Genomic DNA, 20,671 nt, shown 5'->3' on the forward strand with positions numbered 1-20,671 from the left:
CCAGTGCTGCCTGTGCCTTTGCCATGGTCAGTGTTGGCTTTTGGCTGGGTCCAACCAAACCATTTTCCTTTGGAAGCATTTCCGAGCCCGGGCACGCTTTTCCATGGCTGGAAAGGTGCATTGTAACAACACTTCCTGCCTCAAACCTCAGCTCAGACTTCAAGGACTTATTTCTCACCTTGCCACTGTCACCATCTCCAGCCTGATCATTGTGCTGGGATCTGGATGGATCCATGGGTTTGGAAAATCCTGCTGTTGCTTTAGTGCCAAGAGGGGCTCGTGCGGCGCTGATTTGGGAAGCCCTGCTCTCCATCTGCTCCCGTGGTTTGGGAGAGCTGGGATGTGATGTCCGGGATCCCCAATCTGACCACAATGGCCCTGCTGGCTGGGAGCCGCGCAGAGTGGCCGGGAGGCAGGGATTTGGCACCCATGGGTGCTGCCAGAGGTGCCAAAGCTTTTGGGAGGTGCCAGGGGCTCGCTCCGGCCACGCTGCCAACGATTTTTTTAAGGCTGAGGGGTTGGTGGAGCCTTTGTGTTTCTGCTTTGAAGCCCCGGCCTGAAAGTGTTGTAATGAGATTTTATGATGTATTCTGGCAAGGCCTGGTTATTTTGTGTGTGGATTTATTGTCTAATGAATTGAGTGATTTTGAAATGTTTTGTGCAACGCTTTTTTGGAAAGGACATTGTATTTTGTTTATGGGACGTGTGAGTTTTTATGAAACTTTATTTAGCTTTTAGCAAGAATAATCTTTATTCAACAAATAGTGCAAATAAATCTTTAATTGAACAAATATGTGCCAACTTTCAAACACAGTAACAAACAATAACATGAAACAAGGAAACTTTGGAACAATATACAACTTTAAACATAGTATTAAAAAAAAAACCAAAACCAAAAAAACCCCAACCCAAAAACCCCTAACAAAGCAGATTTTGGGCTGCGTAGAGGAGCATGGAATATGTGGGACCTGCCAAGCTGAAGAGAGCAGAGCAGGGAATGTGGTGCCTGGTGGCTTTCCAGCATAGCCAGGGATTGGGGTGCCCACTGTGCCAGGGTTTGGAGGGAGTGAGAGCTGCTGGATGTGCCTGGGCTGTGGGGGCAGATGTGGGAACTTCCCTTGTGTGCCCAGGTCCTTCCTGAGCTGCCCTCCCAGTGGGGCATCCCCAGCCCAAGGAGGGATGTGGGGCACCCAGGGGTTGAGGGTTTGGCTCTTCCAGCCCCACGTTGTCTTCAGGCTCTTGGAGGGCACCCGAGGGGCTCTGAGCTCTGTGTTCCTGCAATGTCCTGTGTGAGCTGCCTGGGAAATGGGATGAGCATTCCCTGCTGCACTGTATTCCTGCCCATGCTTGGCTGCTGCCATTTCAGTTGCAAATGGAGGTTCCCATCCCCTGCACTGCATGTGGCTGGAAATCCCTGAAAGACTCTCAAATCTGGCCTGAAAGGGTTTGAAATGACGGGAGGAAACCCTCAGCATTTGTTTAATTTCACTTTTTTTGGAGTGTCGGTCTTCGGGGAAGATGGGCAGAGTCACTTTTCTGTTTATTTCCTTATTAATCTGATCCTACTGGATTTCCTTCCTTGTTCCAAGTATGGAACGTTCCTTTTATGTCCCTGGAAGTGTTTCAGGCCAGGTTGGAGAGGGCTTGGAGCAACCTGGTCTAGTGGAAGGTGTCCCTGCCCATGACAAGGGGAGGAACTGGATGGACTTTAAGATCCCTTCCAACCTAAACCATTCCAGGATTCTTTGCAAATAATTATCCTGAAGTATGGGAGGAGTTTAGTGCTGAAGATGCTCATACAGCCACTGCTTTTCCATGGAATTTCCTATTTTGATGACAAAATTACTTGACAGAAAGAAACCAAGTGCATTTAAGTGATTTCCCTACATCTTCAAACCCCAGGAATATCAGGAATACGAACCCTGATATTTCTTCCTTCTCTGGGAAGAGCATTTTCATCCCTTCATTGCCCTTTTCAGCCCCTGGAATTGGAACAAAAGAGCTTTTCTTCTAAAAGTGAGCCGTGGAATTGGGTGTTAATGGAAACTAATTAATGCTGAATGGAAAATTCCTTCTCGGCTATGTTTTGCCATTCTCTTTTATAACTCCAACCTACCAGTCCCCAGACTTTTCCAGGAAGGATAAATGAGGCTTATGTTTCCGGAATGGGAGATGGAGGCATCTCACCCCTCCATGCACTCTTGCCTTGATCTGACCCAACCTTCTCCAGACCTTTGGGTGGTCCTAGAAGGGCCCAGTGCTGCTCTCTGCACCCACCTCACCTTCAAAGACCCCTTTTTCCTTGGATTTGGCCTCATTTTCTGTTTCAGACAGTTACAGGATCATTCAGGTTGGAGAAGCTCTCTGAATCATTGAGTCCAACCCTTCCCCAGCACTGCCAAGGTCACCAGTAGCCCACATCCCCAGGTGCCACATCCACATGGCTTTTAAACCCCTCCAGGGCTGGACAACCTTTTCCATAAGAAATCTTCCCTAATATCCAACTAAACCTGCCTTGGCACAACCTGAGGCTGTTCCCTCTTCTCCTGTCCCTGTGAGCAGAGCAATATCCCCTTGGCTGTCCCCTCCTGTCAGGGACTTATGCAGAGCCACAAGGTCCCCCCGGAGCCTCCTTTTCTCCAGGCTGAGCCCCTTTCCCAGCTCCCTCAGCCTCTCCTGGGGCTCCAGCTCCTTCCCAGCACTGTTCCCTTCTCTGGACACAGGAAAAGCCCTGAAGAGCAGCAGGAGATGGTTGGGTTGGGGAGTTTCACCCTATTCGTAAAGGGGGAGATGTTGATGCTGAGGAGCCTCTGTGGCCCAAGTGGCAGAGTTTGCTGAGCCAGCATTTTCCAGCTGGATCTCCTGAGCACAGCCCTGAGCCACCACCTCCAGCCAGAGTCTGCCTGGAGCCCTCTGAGCTCTTCTGGCCTTTCAAACAGAGCCAAAAGCCCAACTGTGGAGGGAAACACCTGCCCGTGCTTTATTTTGAAATCCGTATTAAATCAGGAGATCAAGGAGTCCCTGTCCATGCAGAGGGATGGAAGGAAAGCCATTGATGTGCCAGATGTGTGGTTGGAACATCTGTGGTTGGAGGTGCTCTGCCCAGGGTTTTCTCTGCTGAGGAAAGCAGGGAGGTAGTGCCTGAGGGGGCTGCCAGTGGTGGTCTCCTCTCTGTGGTAAATCCATCTTTTTCCTTAGGTAGGCCATGGCTTGAATCCATAGAACATCCAGGGGTGGTGTTAAGGATAAACTTGTTGGATTCGTGATTGGTGTTTTTAACTACTTTAATTCCCGGTTGGTGGAGGGGGGCAAAATTCCCTATAGGAGCAAACTGAGCATCAAAGCTGTTTGTCCTTGCTGAGCTGGGCTCCAGACACTCCCAGTCCCCAGCAGAAAGTGGGATATGGGGCTATAGTGCTGGGAGATGTCAGTATGGAGATGTTCCACATCCTCATCCCTGGATGAGCCTAGAGGAAAGGACATTCCTTGGGCTGAGGCTGCATCCCATGAGGATCAGGGGGACAATTGCATCTGGCATTAGGACTGATGTCTTTCCAAAAGGCGGGAGGGAAGGAGCTCTGGCAGGATCTTGGTGCCTGGCCAGTTTGGTGATGGATCCCAGTTAAGGATGGTGAGGTCCAGAGCACAGGCCAAGTTGTTCCCAATCCCTGTGAGGAAAAGCTTTCCGTTTTGGACAGCCCTTGCTGTCCACACTTCCATTCCTTTCCAGATCTCCCCGTCCCTCCCTGGTTATGTCTGCAGTCATCCCCCTGCAGGGTGAGGGCTCAGAGCTGCCCCTGGGGTGGGAGAACATTCCCACATTGCTGTGGGATGTGCAGGTGTCTGTGTGCCACAGCTGCCAGGCTTTTTTCCCTGGGATAGACCAGGATCCCATGAAGCCTTGGCTGCTGGAATTCCTGTCAGTGGATCACCTGCTCCTAGTTGGAAGTGATAAGTCCTCTCTGTCTCCATGTCAGCAGTCTGTCAGGCCCACAAGTGTGTTGGCAGGAAACCTTCCTCTCTCCCAGGCTCTTGGATCACAAGGGGAGGATCAAGGACCAGATGTCCTCAAAATCCTCTGTATCCTGAGGCTGACGTACAGCTGGCAGGGAAAACTTCACTCCCTGTCCATGGAATCTCTCCCGGGTTTTGTAAAGACAGAACCATTTCAGATCTCTCCATCCCTCCTGCCTCTCCTTGGTCCGTGCTGGGTTCTAGCCTCCTTTGGGGTGGTCAAAATGGAACCTTGTGCACCAGAAAGGTGCTGAGCTTCTCCTCCAGGGACTGCAAGGAATGTGCCTGACACTTCAGCTGCTTTTCCTTATGGATTTAAGGAAAGGGGTCTGGGCAGCAGGCCTTGGAGGATATCAATGATTCAACCAAAGAAGTTACTTATTTGCACCAAGCTTGGCATTTAAATGCTCATGGATAAGCAGGAATAATAGGATTTGTGGTACCTGTTTAAAATAGCTCAGTTGGAGCCCCAAACCAGACATGGAAGGTTTGGATTTCAGACCATCCTCTTGCTCCAGGATCTTCCTTTGGAAAGAATGCAATATTCCGTGCCAGCAGCCTTGTGCTGCCCCAAAGATCCTCCTGGTTTTAGGATGCAGATTCTGATCTCAACCTGGGAGTCAGAGCACGCACTTGAACAGCATCTTAATGAGCTTATGGTTGAGAGCTATTTATTATCTGTTAGAACAGGCCTTTTATTCCACTGGCAGCCTAATTTGCATGGTTTGTTGTAATTAACACCATAAAATGTTTAAACAAAAGTACAGATAGAAATTAAATTTACAGGCATTGAATTCAATAGCATCAGAATAAACCTTTGATTTGTTTTTTTCCTTTGGCAAGAAAGTGATTCGCTCAAATTAAATTTAGGAAAAGCTCTCAACGTGGAAGGAGGGATTTAATGAAAAAAAGGCATCCCAAACTGCTGGAGCAGCTCAGGGGAAAGCCGGGATTTCACTTGGACAAGGCTGCTGAAGGGAAATTCAGCTGTTTTGGGTGGGAGAGGTGTCCCAAAATTCTGCATCACTGCTGGCAGCACACGTGCAGGCAGGATGGTGCCTTCACTGTCCATCTGTTCAATTTTTTAATCCTCTGGCAACTATTTTGGAGTCACTGAGGGGTTGGGATGAGGGCAGATTGGTGAGAGTGTTCCCTGGAATTGTCCAACAGCAGGTTGGAAAAGGTTTTGGAGCAACCTGGGGTAGTGGAAGGTAGGGAAGGAGTGGAACGAGATGAGCTTTAAGTTCCATTCCAACACAACCCATTCCAGGGTTGTTCTATGATAGTTTGGAAAATCAGCCTGGGTGAAGGGGTTGGGAACTGTGCTGTGACTCAGCCATTCCTGAGGGGCTGGGGGCATTTTCCAGGGGCTCCTGTGGCAGTACGTCCCCCTTCTGCTGCAGAGCACGCAAGGTGGCTCTGGAAGAGTCTTTTATGCCACTAAAAGTGGCGTCACCATGTCCACCCCCAAATGAAGTCATCAAACCCAGGCCACTTCTGCTCTGATTTATGCAGCAAACACTATTAAAAAAAATTACATTGTGAGCAAATGGTCTCTGGGTGAGGTTTAGATTCCCTTCTATTGTTTAGAATTCTGGGCTTAGTGTTATGGCTGGGATTTGTATAGTCAGAACTAATTTGTAGCGTCTGGGACCGAGGCTTGGAGTGGTGCAGGAGTTGGGATTGAGCTGCTGGAGACATTAGTGGGGGGGAGCACATGTTCCCTGGGATTTATGGCCTGTGGGTTCTCGGGAGCTGATCCAGCAGGAATTCTGGTAGCCAGAAGATAAACAGGGGGGGAGTTTAGCACATCTGTGCCTCTCCCTGGATCTTTGAGGTTTGGGGTTTGGAGGGTCACCCACAGGTTCATGCTCTGCATCCCAAGGGATTTGTCCAAAATTTCCTCAGTGAGACTTTGCTTTAGAGGATATTCCCCAGCAGGCTGGGTTTTGAAGCATAAAAAGGTCTGTCCCAAAGGTCTCTGAGCTGGGGTGATGAGAACTGGGGTAGTGATGGAGCACATTGAAAGCTTCAAGCCTTTACCAGCTCCTGGTCAGTTTGATAAACCTATAGTGGCTTTCCCTCCTTGATGTCCTCCTGAAATCCCTCCTGGATCAGAGGGAAAACCACCACAAGGACCTGTGTTTGTAGAGGACATGGAAAAACTGAGATAAGTGAACTAAAAGTAAATTTTTAAAAGAAATAAAGCTAACATGCACTGACACCTCAGGAAGCAGTGTTGGAAATCCCATTTTCTTGGCCAGGTCACACACAAACTAAGATTAATTAATTAATTTCTGTTGCTGCAGCAGAGAGTTCTCCATGTTGGTTTATTCTCTCTTTTTGAGCATTTTTATTTTTACCTCTGGCTCCTATTGCTTCACTGGTTGCTTCTCACTCTTTCCCAACTAAACCTCTGAAAGTTCAAGGATCCATGAGGTTTGTGTCTAGTTTAGGTTTATTTTTTTTTCTGTACATGATTATTTTGACTGGTTTGCCAGGAGAAATCCAGCCCTTCACCCACTGGGTGCTGCAGGTTCTGAGCATTGGCTCTACAGAAAATAAGTATTAATTTAGCATTGTTTGACTTCTAGAGTTATTTGAATTTGGGATAAACTGGGAAGAAGGAACATCTTGCTGTACTAGCACCTGCTAGCAGCACACTTTGCTAGTTTAGGAGGGATTTGTCAAGCCCAAACTGGAGATTCTGAAGCAGGAATAAAGCTTTTTCCCTTTCTTTTCTCAGTTGCTTTGTAGTGTAAAGGGCCAGGTAGGGCCCTCTGCTGGGGTTTGCAGTGTTAATCAGTGATTAATAAAAGGAAAGTTGTGAAATTAGGGAAGACATGGAATTTAATGTCTGCAGTCTGATAATTGTGTGGTTTAGGGTTTTTTCACTTCAAATTAGAAGGTTTTGGTAACATGATAAGCTGCTGTTACACGTCGGAGGGACAGGACTTGAACTGGAAATTTGTTTTTTCTAGCAATGTTTTTTAAGAACAGAGTCTCCTTGTATTTACTGTCACTTCCTCTGGGTTCTCTTTTGCTTTGGAAATGACACATTGGGAATGATGTTGTTGGAATTTGAGGGGGTTGGAGTGAGGTTTTTTGGCTCAGGCAACGCAGACTGAATTTTTGGCTTGCCATCCCTGGTCAGCTGATGTGCCCCGTGACAAAGGTGAACCCAAATGGGTCCCTTTCACCTCAAACCATCCTGTGAGTGTGGGATTCGGTGTCTCCACATCAGAGCCTGGGGGAGCAGCCCAGGCTGGGAGCGTGTCTGGGCAGGGACAGGAGGGAAACGGGGAGCAGAGCTGCTATTAAAGGGATTATTCCCAACATTATTCATCAGCCAGGCTTGAGTGATGGCCTCAGATCTGGCTGTGTTTGTGTTGGGGGGTTGTGTGTGTTGCTGATGGGAAAGTGGAGCCTTGCTCTGGTTTTATACCAATTTTGGGGAAGTGTTGGTAAAGAGGCTGCTGTTTATATTTACATTTATATTTATATATTGTGTACATACATTGGGTTTTTAGGGTAGGGGCACTGTCCATCATTAGCCCATGGACATCTCCATGGACATAGAGCCACAGAGGCTGTGGCTGCCCCTGGATCCCTGGAAGTGTCCAAGGCCACACTGGATGAGGCTTGGAGCAGTCTGGGATAGTGGAAGGTGTCCCTGCCCATGGCATGGGGTGGAACTGGATGAACTTTCATTTCCCTCCCAACCCACACCAGTCTGGGATTTTCCATAGCCCTCCTGTGGACATGATCCTGTGATCTTGCTCTGGGCTTTGAGTGTTTGTGACCCAGGTTGTGCCAGTACATTTTCCTTTTCCCTGGGTCAGAGTTTTCCAGGTCTGGTTGTGACGGGAAGAGCTGACTGCTGGTGGAAAGACTCCAATGCCACGTGAGATGTGTCTCAAAAATCTGCCTGTCAGTGAATAACTGCTGCTAAAGGACATGAGCTGGCAATGGTGTCAAGAGGAGAAGCTGGAACATGGATGGAGCTTTAGCTGCAGCAGAGCAGAGGGTTCAGGAAAGGTGCTGGAGGTGCTAAACACGGAAAAAGGGTGGAGGAGCAGCTTCCACTGCTGCCTGCTCACACATTCCCTGCCCAGAGCTTTCTGCTTGCAGTAAGTGCTGCTTTTTCACTTCACTACATCACACAGAACCACTGAGGTTGAAAAAGCCCTCCAAGTTCATCCAGTCCAACCTGGGACCACCTGGTCACCAAGCCCAGAGCACTGAGTGCCACATCCAGCCCTTCCTTGGACACCTCCAGGGATGGGCACTCCAAACCTCCCTGGGGAACCCCTGACAATGCCTGGCCACCCTTTCCATGCAGGAATTCCTGCTGCTGTGCAGCCTGCACCTCCTCTGGCACAGCTCGAGGCTGTCCTTGAAGTGAAGACCACTGTTGTTCCCCTCGTGCCTCTCGCGGGGTAGCAACGAGCAGCCGCTGTTTGTTGTGGCTGTTGCTGCCTTTCCCTGGGTTTTCTGCCTAATGCCTGGCTAAGGAATTATCCCCGTGAATGCACGGAACAGGCACAGCTCCTGGCTAGAGGGATGAGAGCAGCTAATCCACAGGAACACAGCCCAGCCTTTTGTTGCTTCCCGTTGTGGGGAGTTGTGCAGGACAGGATTTGTCAACACTCGGGGCCTGACAAAGAGCCCCTGACGGCTGTGGGTGAGGCCAGAAAGCAGGGCCGGAGGGGAAGGTGTTGGGACTTGCTGCTGGAGCTGTGTCTGCACAGACAGCTGGTTCAGAAATCCCTCCTCTCCCCTGGGAATGCAGAACTGACAGCTCCTTTGGCATCCCACAAGGAAGCAGGTTCCGGAGGTGCAGGCGGCTCTGCGCACTCAGGCCACGGGGAGCTGTTTTTAGGTGAATTTTGGGGGGAGTTACACCTTGTGCTTCTGGGGTTTTCATCCCTTTCAGATGTTCTTTCTCCTTTTCTCTCTCTTTTTTTTTTTTTTTTTTTTTTTTTTTTTTTTTTTTTTTTTGACTCTAAAAGTTGAAAGAGGCCTTGGGTGTCTTCTCCTTTTGAAAGGTGACCTTGCTGCATAAAGTTGTCTGACTCTGTGCTGTCCATGCCCAGTGATATATGGCAGCATCTGGGAACGAGGGGAGGCTGCTCATTAATTCCCTGAATTTCTCTAGGATCACACACGTACCTCAGGATCCCTTCCCAGCAGTGGTGAAACGTTCCCCTTTAATCCCAGCCCTGTGTGAGGAGCTGCCATGTGTAGGCAGAGCAAAGAGGAGTGGGGAATGGGCTTTTTTTTTGGGAGTCTGGCATATTCCAGTAGTGCCAAGCGTGTCTCAATTAGTCCAGTGTATGCATCTGTTCTTTGACTGTGGTCCAAAGCAATATGTTCTTCTCCTGTCTCCCTGGCCATGGTTTAATTAATTAAATTTAAAAATTCAGCCACAAGCTGTAGGTGAAGGTGCTGCCGGGGGAGTGGGTGCTGCTTCCAAAATACCATTGTTAAATGGTGGGGTCATTCCCAAATAATCCACTTTATAAGGCTGTTTTATTGGTAGTTTCTGTGCTTTGCTACTTCCAGAAGATCTCTCACCAGAGGCTGGTTGCTGCTCTGCCCACTCACTTCCCACCTCCACCCTGCACCTCTCCAGGCTAATCATAAAAATCAAATTGTTTTCTCTGATGGAGGAAAAAAGGAGAGTCAGAACTGAGACTGATGTGATCCAGACCAAAGCATTTCCCTCTCCTTTGGGTGCTGGATGTCCGAGTTCTCTGGGAATTAAAACCACCAGATGCATTTCTGCCCTTGGGCACCCCGAGCTCCTTGCAGCAGCATTCTCAGTATCCTTCTCTCCACATGGGATCCTCAGTCATTTGGTTTTTCCTCTTGCAACGTTACAAATTTCTGCTGCCCTGGATTTTATTTGTGGGTTTTTCAGGCTTAGCAGGTAATGGTTATAAATGGAAATTTGACTGCAGCACGTGGTTTCTGGCTGCAGTAAATTCATTCCCTGCGGGCTTGGGGACGGATCCCATGTGTTTTCTCCAGTGCAAATGGTTGTTTCAAACATCCATCTGCTTTATCTGCTGTTGTGTTTACAGTTCCCCTTTGTAGTTCCCAGCAGCATCTCCTCTCTCTCCTCTGTGTTTGTTTATTTAAGGTTATGGTAAAATATCCCTCTCGTTTGGAGCTCTTTTGTGGGAGCCTTTCCCAGCTTGGCTGATCCCAGGGGTCAGGGGAATAAAGTATCATGATCTGATTGCCCCAGGGGAATCCCACAGTGGTGGTTCCAGCTGGTCCCTGGTGTTGTTTCTCCTCAGGAATGGGATTTCAGCCTGCCCTTGACCTTCTGGGGATCTGCAGGCAGCATGGCTGGTCATTATTGAAAAATAAAGGGTTTAATCCACTCAATTTGTAGCAAAAGCTGACCAGTGGACTCATCTTTGTTTGGGTATTGAATTGTGTGATGTCCCTGGTTGTTTGTCTGTCCAGGATGATTTAGGAAACCAGTTTCAACTTTAGAAAAAAAAAAACCCAAAATAATACAACAAACAAACCCAAACCAAGCTGTCTGAAAAATCCTAGGAGGATATATTTGATACTTTTTCCTGGCAAAAGTTAAACATTTTCCATCCTTCTTCAGTTTCAAGGCTTCAGAAGGTTTGTGGGTCCTTCTCCAGCACGTGGTGATGCCTCTCTGTGTCCAGGCAAGAGCTGCAGGGAGCACCCCGGGGCTCCACAGCCTTTGGAGTTTCCCTTAGGTTTTGTGTCCCCATCATGGGCAAAATATGACCCAGGATGACATTTGGAGAGGTTGCAAAATTCTCTCTGTAAACAGTATTTTTATTTTTTTTTTCTTATGCTGAGCCCCAAGCGATGTCACTGCTTGTCTCTCACAGAGAAGTAGGAAAATAGTCCCTGGCTGCAGGAGGGGGTTGTTTTCCTAATTTTCCTTCACCACAGCAGCATTTCCTGTTACTGGTGAGTGTGTGGAGTGCCTGGATGAGACCTCCCCCAGCTCGTGTGTCACCCCAAGTTGTGTGTTGGAGTCTTGTGGGACACTGGAGAGTGACTTTGGAGTGGGACCTGGAGTGCCAGGACAAGGAATGGCTTCCCACTGCCAGAGGGCAGGGTTAGATGGGATATTGGGAAGGAATCTCTGGCTGTGAGGATGGTGAGGCCCTGGCAAGGTTACCCAGAGAAGCTGTGGCTGCCCCTGGATCCCTGGAAGTGTCCAAAGCCGGGTTGGTTGGGACTTGAAGCAACCTGGTCCGGTGTCCCCATGGTAGGGACAGGGGTAGAACACAATGAGCTTTAAGGTCCCTTCAACCCAAACCAATCTGGGATCCTATGGTCTTGAATTCCTCACCCTCTGCTGCTGGAACTTTCTCTTTTCCAGGGTTAAAAGCTGCTGGCCAGTTCCAAATAGTCCAAGCCCTTTGAGCCTCATTTTAGCCACTGAGTATGGACAGAGTGGTCCATTAAATTTTTTTCCTGGCTCCTTTATTTTTTAATCTCCCAGTTTTTTCAACCTTCTGGGTTTTGTTTTTTTTTTTCACCTCCTAGTGCCTCAGTTTTACCATATGAGCGACAAGCAGCTGCTGCAGAGGCACAAGCAGCATCCAGGAGCTTGAAACACTAAATCCTTTACTACTTTCCTTACTCAAACTCCTCTCGACAAACAACTCAGACGGCACAAGGCCCTTTTTTTCCCTTTCAGCCCCACGAAGTCAGAACATGTCACGGGGGATGTTGAGCTAGTGCTGCTCCCTCCCAAGAGCTGCCCCAGCCCGACACGAGGCAGCTGTGCAGCAGCTGGCCTGGCTGCCTGGCTGGAAACATCTGGATGGGCTGCGGCGCATGGCGGGAGCCGCTGAGCCGATGCTGCTGTGCAGCCTCGGGCGCTGTTTGAAGACGTGCGTCGGGCTCTGCACTTCAAAGCCCGGCTCAGAAAGGCTTGGCTTGCACAAACTCACACCTCTGCCTCTGCTCCGTGGCTCCCACCCGCAGCCAGAGACCCGGGAATGCCGCGGTTGAGGTTTGTTTGCTGGAAAAGTCGTGGGATTCCTGCGTGTGGCTTCGGGATCCACTTGCTCGCGCTGTGGCAGCTTCTGGCACTCGCTGGCCGGGCTGTGGGGGCTTGGGGATGGGTTGTTTGGATGGAAAACGGAGCTGTTGCCATGTGGAGAGGGAGTGGGGAATGTTGTTTTGATTAGGAGCTGTCTGGTGCTTGCAGCACAGCAGCAAGTGGAGCTGGGTTTGGCGGCCCCAGAGCTGGGACTAGATGTGCACGGTGCTGGGACCGGCTGTGAGATAGCAGCTTGTGGAAAGCTCACATTCCTGAGCTCCTCCCAGCTCCTTTTCCTGGAGTTTCTGCAGCACATCGTGGCGTTTCTGATTCAGCTCATCCCTCATAGCTCAGAGTTGTGCTGTTGCAGTGCACAGGCAGTGGTGGGGGCAGAGTCAGCCTGGTGCTCACAGTCGATCCCATGGCGCTGCTCCAGGCACTCCATGGAGCCATCAAGGGATCCCATGTGCCTCCTCTGGCTCCCTCAGCTGCCCACATATCCCAGAGCACATTCCAAGGGCAAGGAGATGGCACAGTTGGCAGGTGGGTCAGGCTGAACAGGTTTGCTTCTGGAGGGATCCATCCCAGAAGTGCTGGGGTGTTGTTTTCCCCACATGCCACTGGTTTCCTTGGGTGCTACAGCTGTGGGAGCTGCTCCTGGTGTTCTCACTTCCAGAGGAGACAATTCTTGCTGCTGAGCTCCACAGACAGGCCAGGAGGGGACTAAACAGCAGCAAAATTTGAGATTTTTTACAATGAGGGTGGTTTTTACCACCACTGACTTAGGGTGCCTGGAGAGAAGGTTGATACCCCAACCCTAGAAATATTCAAGGCCTGCTTGGATGAGGCTTGGAACAACCTGGGCTAGTGGAAGCTGCCCCTACCCATGGCAGAGGGGTGGGCCAAGTGGTTTTGAAGGTCCCTTCCAGCTCAAACCATTCCATGTTTCTATAATCCAATTTTTGGGATGCAGGATGTTTATCTGGAGGCATCTTCTCCAGCACCACGTGACGAGAAGCCTCTTGGTTCTCCCTGGATCCAGGGCTTGAGGGGACATTCCCTCTTCCTCCCATTCCCATGCCGTGTCCTGTTGGCTTCCGAGGAGTCCCTGTAGGATCTGTAGTTTTGCAATTCCTGCATGAAGGAGGATCTCTGGCACTGCACCCAGCCCTGCCTTGCGGGGACTTGTTCCCGTGGCTGTGCCCGGAACGGAGCCTTGCAGAGCTCTTAATCCTGTCTGCATGAGGTCATTGGCTCCTTGACGTTAATTGCAGGGGATCTGATTAATTAGGCAGCAGAGCGTAATTTATTTGAGCAGATTATTGTATAGAATCAACCAGGCAGTCGCTCTCTCCCACCACAATTCCCTGCATCCCTGCAGGTATGGGAATCGCCATTAGAACCTTCACCTTTGGAGTGGATGGCTGGGTAATAATTGGATATATTTTTCCCAGTTGCTGCAGTGGGTTGTTTATCCACACTGTTGCATGGATGCATTATTTTGTGGGCGTTACATTTTCAGCGGACTTGTTTTCATTCTAATTCTATTCAGTTTGGACTACTTGATTCCCTCCTCCTGTTTCCTTCCCTTCCGTTTTTCTTCTTCCAATAAAACGTCATAAAAATTAATCCCCACCGAAGGCCAAATTTAACATTCAGATTGAGAAAAGAGGATTTTAAAGCCCTTGTGCTGAAAAGGGAAAAAATGCACTCAGACAGGAAGTTTTGGGTTTGTTGTGGAGCAAAGAAAAATGTTTTGAAAACATTATCATAGAATTATGAAATCCCAGGATGGTTTGGCCTGGAAGGGACCTCAAAGCTCATCTCATTCTGCCCCATTTCCATGGGCAGGGACACCTTCCACTAGACCAGGATGCTCCAAGCCCCATCCAACCTGGCCTTGGACACTTCCTTAAACAGCTCAATTATCTGAACAGCAGAAAGGTTTAAAAATTATGAAGATTTTTGAAGGTTCACCCCTGCAAAAAACCAATAGGTGTTGTCTGAGAGCAAGGGCAGAATGAAGTTCAACAGTTCTAGTTCTTCTGTAACTTTGTTCTATGTGGATCCATCTCCATGAGTGAATCCAATCCAAATCTTTGCTGTAGCTGGTCCCACTCCAGGCAACAGGATTATGTAGAATGGCTATAAAAGGCCAAATACCAGAGAACTGAAAAATGCCATGAATTTGGATCCTGCAGCCACATTCCCAATGGAAAGCTCCAGAGCAGGGATCTGGTTGATCACCTCCTGCAGGAAGAGGTTGCTTGGTCACCTCGAGTGTTTGTCTGTCTTGGAGGTGGGTTCAAAAAGGGGAATGTTCATTGAATCAGCTGCTCTTTCCCAGATGCTGGGATTTCAGTGCTCCTGTCTTTTGAAAAACATCTGGAATTAGTGTGAGTTGAAGCAATTGGATGGCAGAGAGAAGCACCTTCAGTGGAGGTGACCCAAAGCATCCTCTGGGAGTGGGCCCTGTGCACCTTGTGGTCCATGTTACATTGGCTGTGGGATTTCTTCATTTTGCAGGGAAGTGAGGTGCTCCGAGGGAAGCAGCAGGGCCCTGAATCTCTTTGCTGGGGCAGCTCCTGATTCGGGGAATATTTTTTAAGAGAGATTCTGGCTTGAGGAGATTGTGCTGTTGACCGTGTGCTGGAGAAGCTCCAGGTCATGAGGAGCAAGAGCAGTGGTGCAGCTGGAGAAAGGAAGAGGAGCTATGGCTGATATGGAATTGCCAAGGGTTGGGTTCCCCCAAACCAAGTGCGTGCTGTGTTTTATAGAATGCATTAATATTTTGGGAATATAACTGCTCAAATAAGGAAGGAATTGCTGCTGGAATGCAGAAGTACCCATGACCTCCATCTGGAGGAGGGCATAGCCCAGCTGGCTGAAAATGGGCCTGAAAAGGGCTACAAAAGCTAATTAAAATGTGAAAAACTGAGAATTCCTGCTAATAGACAGCAGATCCCTGACTGGCGCTGCTTCACAGCTAAATTTGATTTCCTTGGGAGGCGAAAGGAACTGATTTAAGCTCTTTACCTTGCTGACATTGATCCCTCTCAGCATTTAACCAGCCTGTTCCCAGCAAGGGACTTCCCGCCGCTGTGCTGTGCTGTGCTGGACCCGGAGCTTGCAGCAGGAATCTCTTACTCCTGCTACCAGTAAAAAATTCACTGCAGGTGAATTTCATGTGCAGTGTTAAACTCAGCTTTTGACCTCGTTCTCCTCACATCTGGGTTGTGTTTGAGCTTTCTCTTCAGTGCCAGCAGGTGTAAGGAACGGGAAGCCTCATCCGTCGCTCAGCTGGAGCCGTGTCCACCTCCCTGACATTGTCCCCCCTTTAAAGTCCTTGTGGGAGCCACCAGCTCCCCTCCAGCACAAGGCAGCTCCAGGGAAAGGTATCTTAGACAGGTGTGTTGGACAAACAGCCTCATGGTGTTGAGGTGGTGCTGGTTTGGGGTCAGATTTAGTGATTGACATGCTCCTACAGTCAGGGAAAGTTGTAGGGTGTGTGGAATGCAGGGGTGAGGACTGTGGACCTGGTTCCATTTTGTGCTGAAACCAATTTTCTGTGGAGGTTTAGGACAGAAGGTGTTTCTGGGGGTTCCACACATTGTTCTCCCTGTGCTGAAGGAATGCTGGAACCTTCCTTTTCCAAACACTTCATTCCTCTCATGAGGAGCAGATCCACCTGCCTGCTGCCTCTGACATGTCCTTACCTGCCAGGTTTACCTGCATTTGCTCCAGCTTCCTTAAGCTGATTGGAAGTAAAAATCAAGTGGTGTGTTCAGTTGGATCAGTGGTGGAAATGAAAATATTTGGGATGTTGCTTATTGAACTAAGCTGAGTTTGAGCTGGGGAAGGTTTGAATTAGAGGAAAGGAGGAAATTCCTGTTTGGACTTGCAGGATGTGATCACTGCTGTCATAGGTCTGCCTAAAGCCCAGTTGCACATAGAAAGGAGAAAGGGAGAGGGAAGGGTTTGGTTCTGAAGGGAGGTTTATAAGGCATGTTAATTATTCTGATGGCAATTAATTCCCTGTGTCCATTGCTTTGGTGTGGACTGAGAACTGGCAGTTGGATTTAGGGTTCTGTCCTGCAAAACACAAGTGGCTTTCCTGGGTAATGAAGGTAAAATACCCACAAAACCCTGGAAAAACCTGCTCCCTCCTCTTTCCTTGGTCTCCAGTTGGTGTCTGTTACTGGAGTGTGTGGAAGAGCCAGAGTGTCATTCCCTGGCTTTCTCCAGACTGGGATTGCACCAACCCAAGGAGTGCTCACACATTGGCAGCATCCCAAATCCTGTTCCCAGAAGCACTGGTGGCATGTTCAGGGTGTAGACCTGCTGAGATGGGAGGTCCTGTCCGCTGGCAAGTGCTGTGTCCCCAGTCCATGGCATTCCATGCTCCTTCTCCAAGTCCAAGGTAATTTCTGTTTTCTAGTGGTCAAATACTCCCTTGACTCCTTTGGCTGTCATTTTTGTGAAGCTCTTCATGAGTGTTGGGAGGGAGGTGGCTCTGCTGTTACAGCTCCTGCCTGGACCAGAGCTCAATCCCTCCTCCCAGCCAAACTTCTCACCTGGATAAGCTCCTTAGCATCGCTGGTGTTTTGGGATTATAGAACAGCTTTGGGTGGAAAATGCTTTTTAAGTTCCCTGTTGTGTCTGAAAACCTTGGAGTGCAGATTGGAATGAGAGGGAGTTGGGATTCTTTATCAGCTCCAGGGTGAAGGATTGTGCCTCTGGGATCTCGGGCTTCAGCATGAACAGCTGGAAAGAGCAGGAATGTGGCTGACTTTGGGTGGGGAGGATGACAGAGGTGAAGCAACAGGGACCAGAGGAATTCTGGGCATTTTGAAGGACCAAACTGGAGCTTCACATGGAAAAAGCTGAGGGAAGGGGTTTGTTATGGTGTGGAACCTGCTCCAGAGCCCTGTCAAGGATTCCCAGAGCCAGCTGGGAGCACCAGGTTTGAGGAGGAAGGTGAGTAGGAGAGGTTGTAGCATCTTTGTTGTACCATCTGTGATGGTTGTACCATCTCTGCTCTCTCCCTCTCTGCTCTCCCCCTCCTGGTATTGATCACATCCCACAAGTTCTGCAGGCAGGGCTGTGGCTTGTCCTGCAGACAAGACAACGGTGTCAAAGTTCTGTCACGTTGAAATGGGAATTGTTCCCTCGTTTGCTCCTTGCATTTTTATGAGGAGCAAAAAACGACGACAAAAACAATTCTTAAAATATGTTGAGTGGGGTTTCTTTTCAATAAAGCAAAACTACTTCCCGAGCTTTCTTTCTGGGCTGGTGGAATATAAATAATCTACTTGATTTTTTTTTTTTTTTTTTTGCACCACATGTGACCAGAGGCAAAGTTCTGGAGGACAATGGGGCTGATACTCAAGTAGCTGCTCCTCTGAACCACAGGCTGAACTTGAGAGCACAGAAAAACAACAGTATTGCTTGCAGAGAATGCTGCTGCAGAGCCTGGGCTGGTTCTGCTGATCTCCCAAACTGCAAAGAAAGGGGGAATTTGTCTTTAATAATCCTGTTAAAAACTTGTGCAAGAGGATAAGTTTATGCTTTTTTCCTCAGGTGCTTTAAGATACTGAGCTGTGTGTTTCTGGATGAGATCTTTGGCTGGACTTGCTTTGTCAGGAGGAATTGGGAGCAGTTGGAGGCAGAAAATCTTTGGGAGTTTTCCCCCAAAAGGCCTTGTACACCTGAAGGTTTGAGTGTTTTTCCCTTCTGCAGGAAGAAGACACTCATTCTTCCTACCAGCTTAGCCTAAGGAAAAACCCACCCTTTGTGCATAATTGCATGGGTTTGTTATATTTTTTCACTTGTCTTCCTTTGAAGCTGTTTGACCATTGGAAATACATTCCCTTGGTGTCCAGTGGCTCTTCAAGAGACCTTAGACAAGGGCCTGGAATGACAAGCCAAATAATATTTTATTTTATGAAAAATGGTAATACCTTTCTTTATCCTTACTTGCGTGGAATATCCGTCCTACAAATGAGTTTGAGAGGCCCTGTTATTTTGGGAGTTCCCAATGTGTTCCCTTGACATCCATCTTCCAGCAGCTTTGTCCAGTGTTCCCAGGCAGGTTTTGCAGGGAAAACCAGCTCTGTGCCTTTGTTTTGCTTTATTTTGCCCAGAGAAACCAAGGCAGATCCGATTCCCTCCAGGGAGCAGCGCCTGTGCTATTGTTTCCCAGGTTATTTTGAGGAATGCTTTCCCCCTGGGATTTTTCCTGTGTTGGCTTTTTGACCTTTTTGCGTCCTATAGTGATTCTCTTGATTAAACCCACGGTGTTTCTAAAATTAAAGGTGATTTGAGGGCTTTAGGTTGGAGGAGGAGGGAAATGGGGAATTGTTTGGACTGTGCAGGGAAAATACCTGATCCCAGAAAAGAAGCTGAGCGTGACTTCTGAAAAATTCTCTGGCTCTAAAAGTGCACCACAGGCTGAGAGAATCAGCTCCCTGTGGTTTTGAGGATGAGGAGTTTCGGTGATAATTGTGGGCTAGGTAAGAATTCCCTTCAGAATTCCTCAGAAGGTGGCACAGCCAGAGATGCAGAGGAAGGCAGGAGCCTTAAAGATGATTTTATTCCACCCCTTGCCACGGGCAGGGACACCTTCCACAGGTTGTTCCAAGCCCCATCCAACCTGACCTTGACCACTTCCAGGAGCCATCCACCGCTTCTCTGGTCAGCCTGTGCCAGGGCCTCACGGGAAGGAATTTCTTCCCAATTTATTACTGATATCTCAAGGGTGGTGAATGGAAAAAGCATCCGAGTGGTGCCGGCCGCGATTCCCAGACGGACACAGACGGGCCCTTCATGGCAGCTGCAGCCCTGGAACAACGGGGCCCTTGAGTCCCCAGAGAGGGACTTGGCCTTGGGGTGGCTGCAGGAGGCTTGGTCACCCTTTTCTCTGCCCCTGACCTTCCCAGGGATCTGAGCATTCCCTCCATCCCGAGCCGGACCCCCGTGACCCCTCTGTGGCAGTCACCGGAGGGTCAGTGCCATTATTTGCATAATTCAGAGCACTGTGGAAGGTGTTCGCTAGGGATAGGCCCCTCTCCCTGCTGACCAGGGTTGTGTCCATTCCCAGGTTAAGTGTGGAGTGCTGCTGCTCCTGGAAAACACAGTTTGGTGGGAGTTGTCCCCAAGCAGCAGCTGCTGTGTCCACAATTAGTGTCACAAGCTGCTTTTACTTTCCTCAGTAAAAGGTGTGATTCAGCCATTCACCCTCACTGTCGTTGCTCTTTCTGGCTAGAAATGCAGAGCTTAATGGACAGATTGCTTTTAGCCAAAATTAATGGTTTTCTGATTGGTCAAGGGGCATCAGATTAAAACCTGGAGCAGAGCAGCAGAGTTGGGGTTGTTCAGCCTGGAGGAACAGCCTCTGTTTCACCCTGCCCTGTAAAACTCCACTAATGATCCAGGCAATAACAGCATTCCAAAGCCGTGCTGAGGATCTCATTGACACTTTAACCCGAATTCAAATTTGTTCCATCAATTAGTTCCACCAATTAGTTCTGCAGTGTCTCAGTGTGGGTTAAGTAAGAGTTTAAAGAGAAATACACTTGTTCTCGTCCCTCACCCTGCTCGGGTGTGTCAGGTGCCTGCAGGAGCATCCCTGCTCCAGTGTTCCACACCTGGCTGGAGCAGTGCAGTGGGATGTGGGAGCTTTGGGAAATGTGGTGCTTTGGGAATTGTCCTCGTCCTTTCCTCCTTGTTGTAAACCAGAGCCTTCAGTTGTCCATCCCCCCCTGTGACTGGCCTTCCTCAGGCAGGTAAGTTTTACTCGTCATTGTTTCTTAGGGACGTTAAAAAGCCCAGTAAAGTGAGACTTTGGGAAGCTGATCCCAGATCATCCCAGTGTTTCAGGGTCCTTTCAGCCACGGCATCACTGCAGTGACAAACACCCAGGAACTTTACAGACCTGCCTGCACAGGGACAGAAGGAAACAGCAACAGTTTGGGAGTTTGAGAGACGCTTTGGGGGGCTCTTCTTTGGAAACTAAAGGTTTTCCAAACATTTCCACTTACATGGCCGCACCCGAGCTTGTTGGATGTAAAATCTGAGTGAAGGACTGGGACGCTGAGGCTGGGAGGGGAGCTGCTCTTTGGAAAATACCTTGGGAATGCGAGGGAGAGGGGAGGTGAGAGCCCTGGGGCTTGTGAATAGCCCCAAGGGCCTTTTGCGATTATTGCTCCTGATAGGGACTTTTATGGGCTGGAGCTTTAACGAGCCCGGCAATCCGGGGGAGGTGTTTGTTCTCCTCTGCCCTTTCAAAGGTGCTTTTGATGCCCCAGGTTTTGTTCTGGGAACAATGATGAGCTCGATAACCTTCGGCGCTGCTTTTTGAAGCCTCCTGGTTCTTGTGGCGGGCTGTGTTTTTGTTTTGATGTGAATTTACAGCTTAAATAACCACGGTCGGGTTTCTTCTGCATCCCTGTCGGAGCAGCCCTGGCTGTGAGATGCAGTAACAGCACAGAAGGTGTTTGGTTCCTAATTGCTCTTTGACTTTTCCTTTTTTTTTATGAAGTGGAAATAACAGGAAAATGCCGCTGGTGATGAGCTGCCACACCCGGGGGTAGCCGGGATTCTGGT

General features: G+C 49.0%; 1 protein-coding gene across 1 annotated transcript in view; it reads left to right on the plus strand.

The window, feature by feature from the left end:
- The window catches only part of LOC310923346 (ectodysplasin-A-like), a gene marked incomplete at its 5' end in the record, with an annotated part of 58,787 nt that overhangs the window by 13,728 nt on the left and 24,388 nt on the right, over nucleotides 1–20,671 (plus strand). The gene's annotated exons all lie outside the window — the stretch shown is intronic.

This window comes from Zosterops lateralis (assembly GCF_965231275.1).
Source record: "Zosterops lateralis genome assembly, chromosome: Z".
NCBI classification, from domain to species: domain Eukaryota; kingdom Metazoa; phylum Chordata; class Aves; order Passeriformes; family Zosteropidae; genus Zosterops; species Zosterops lateralis.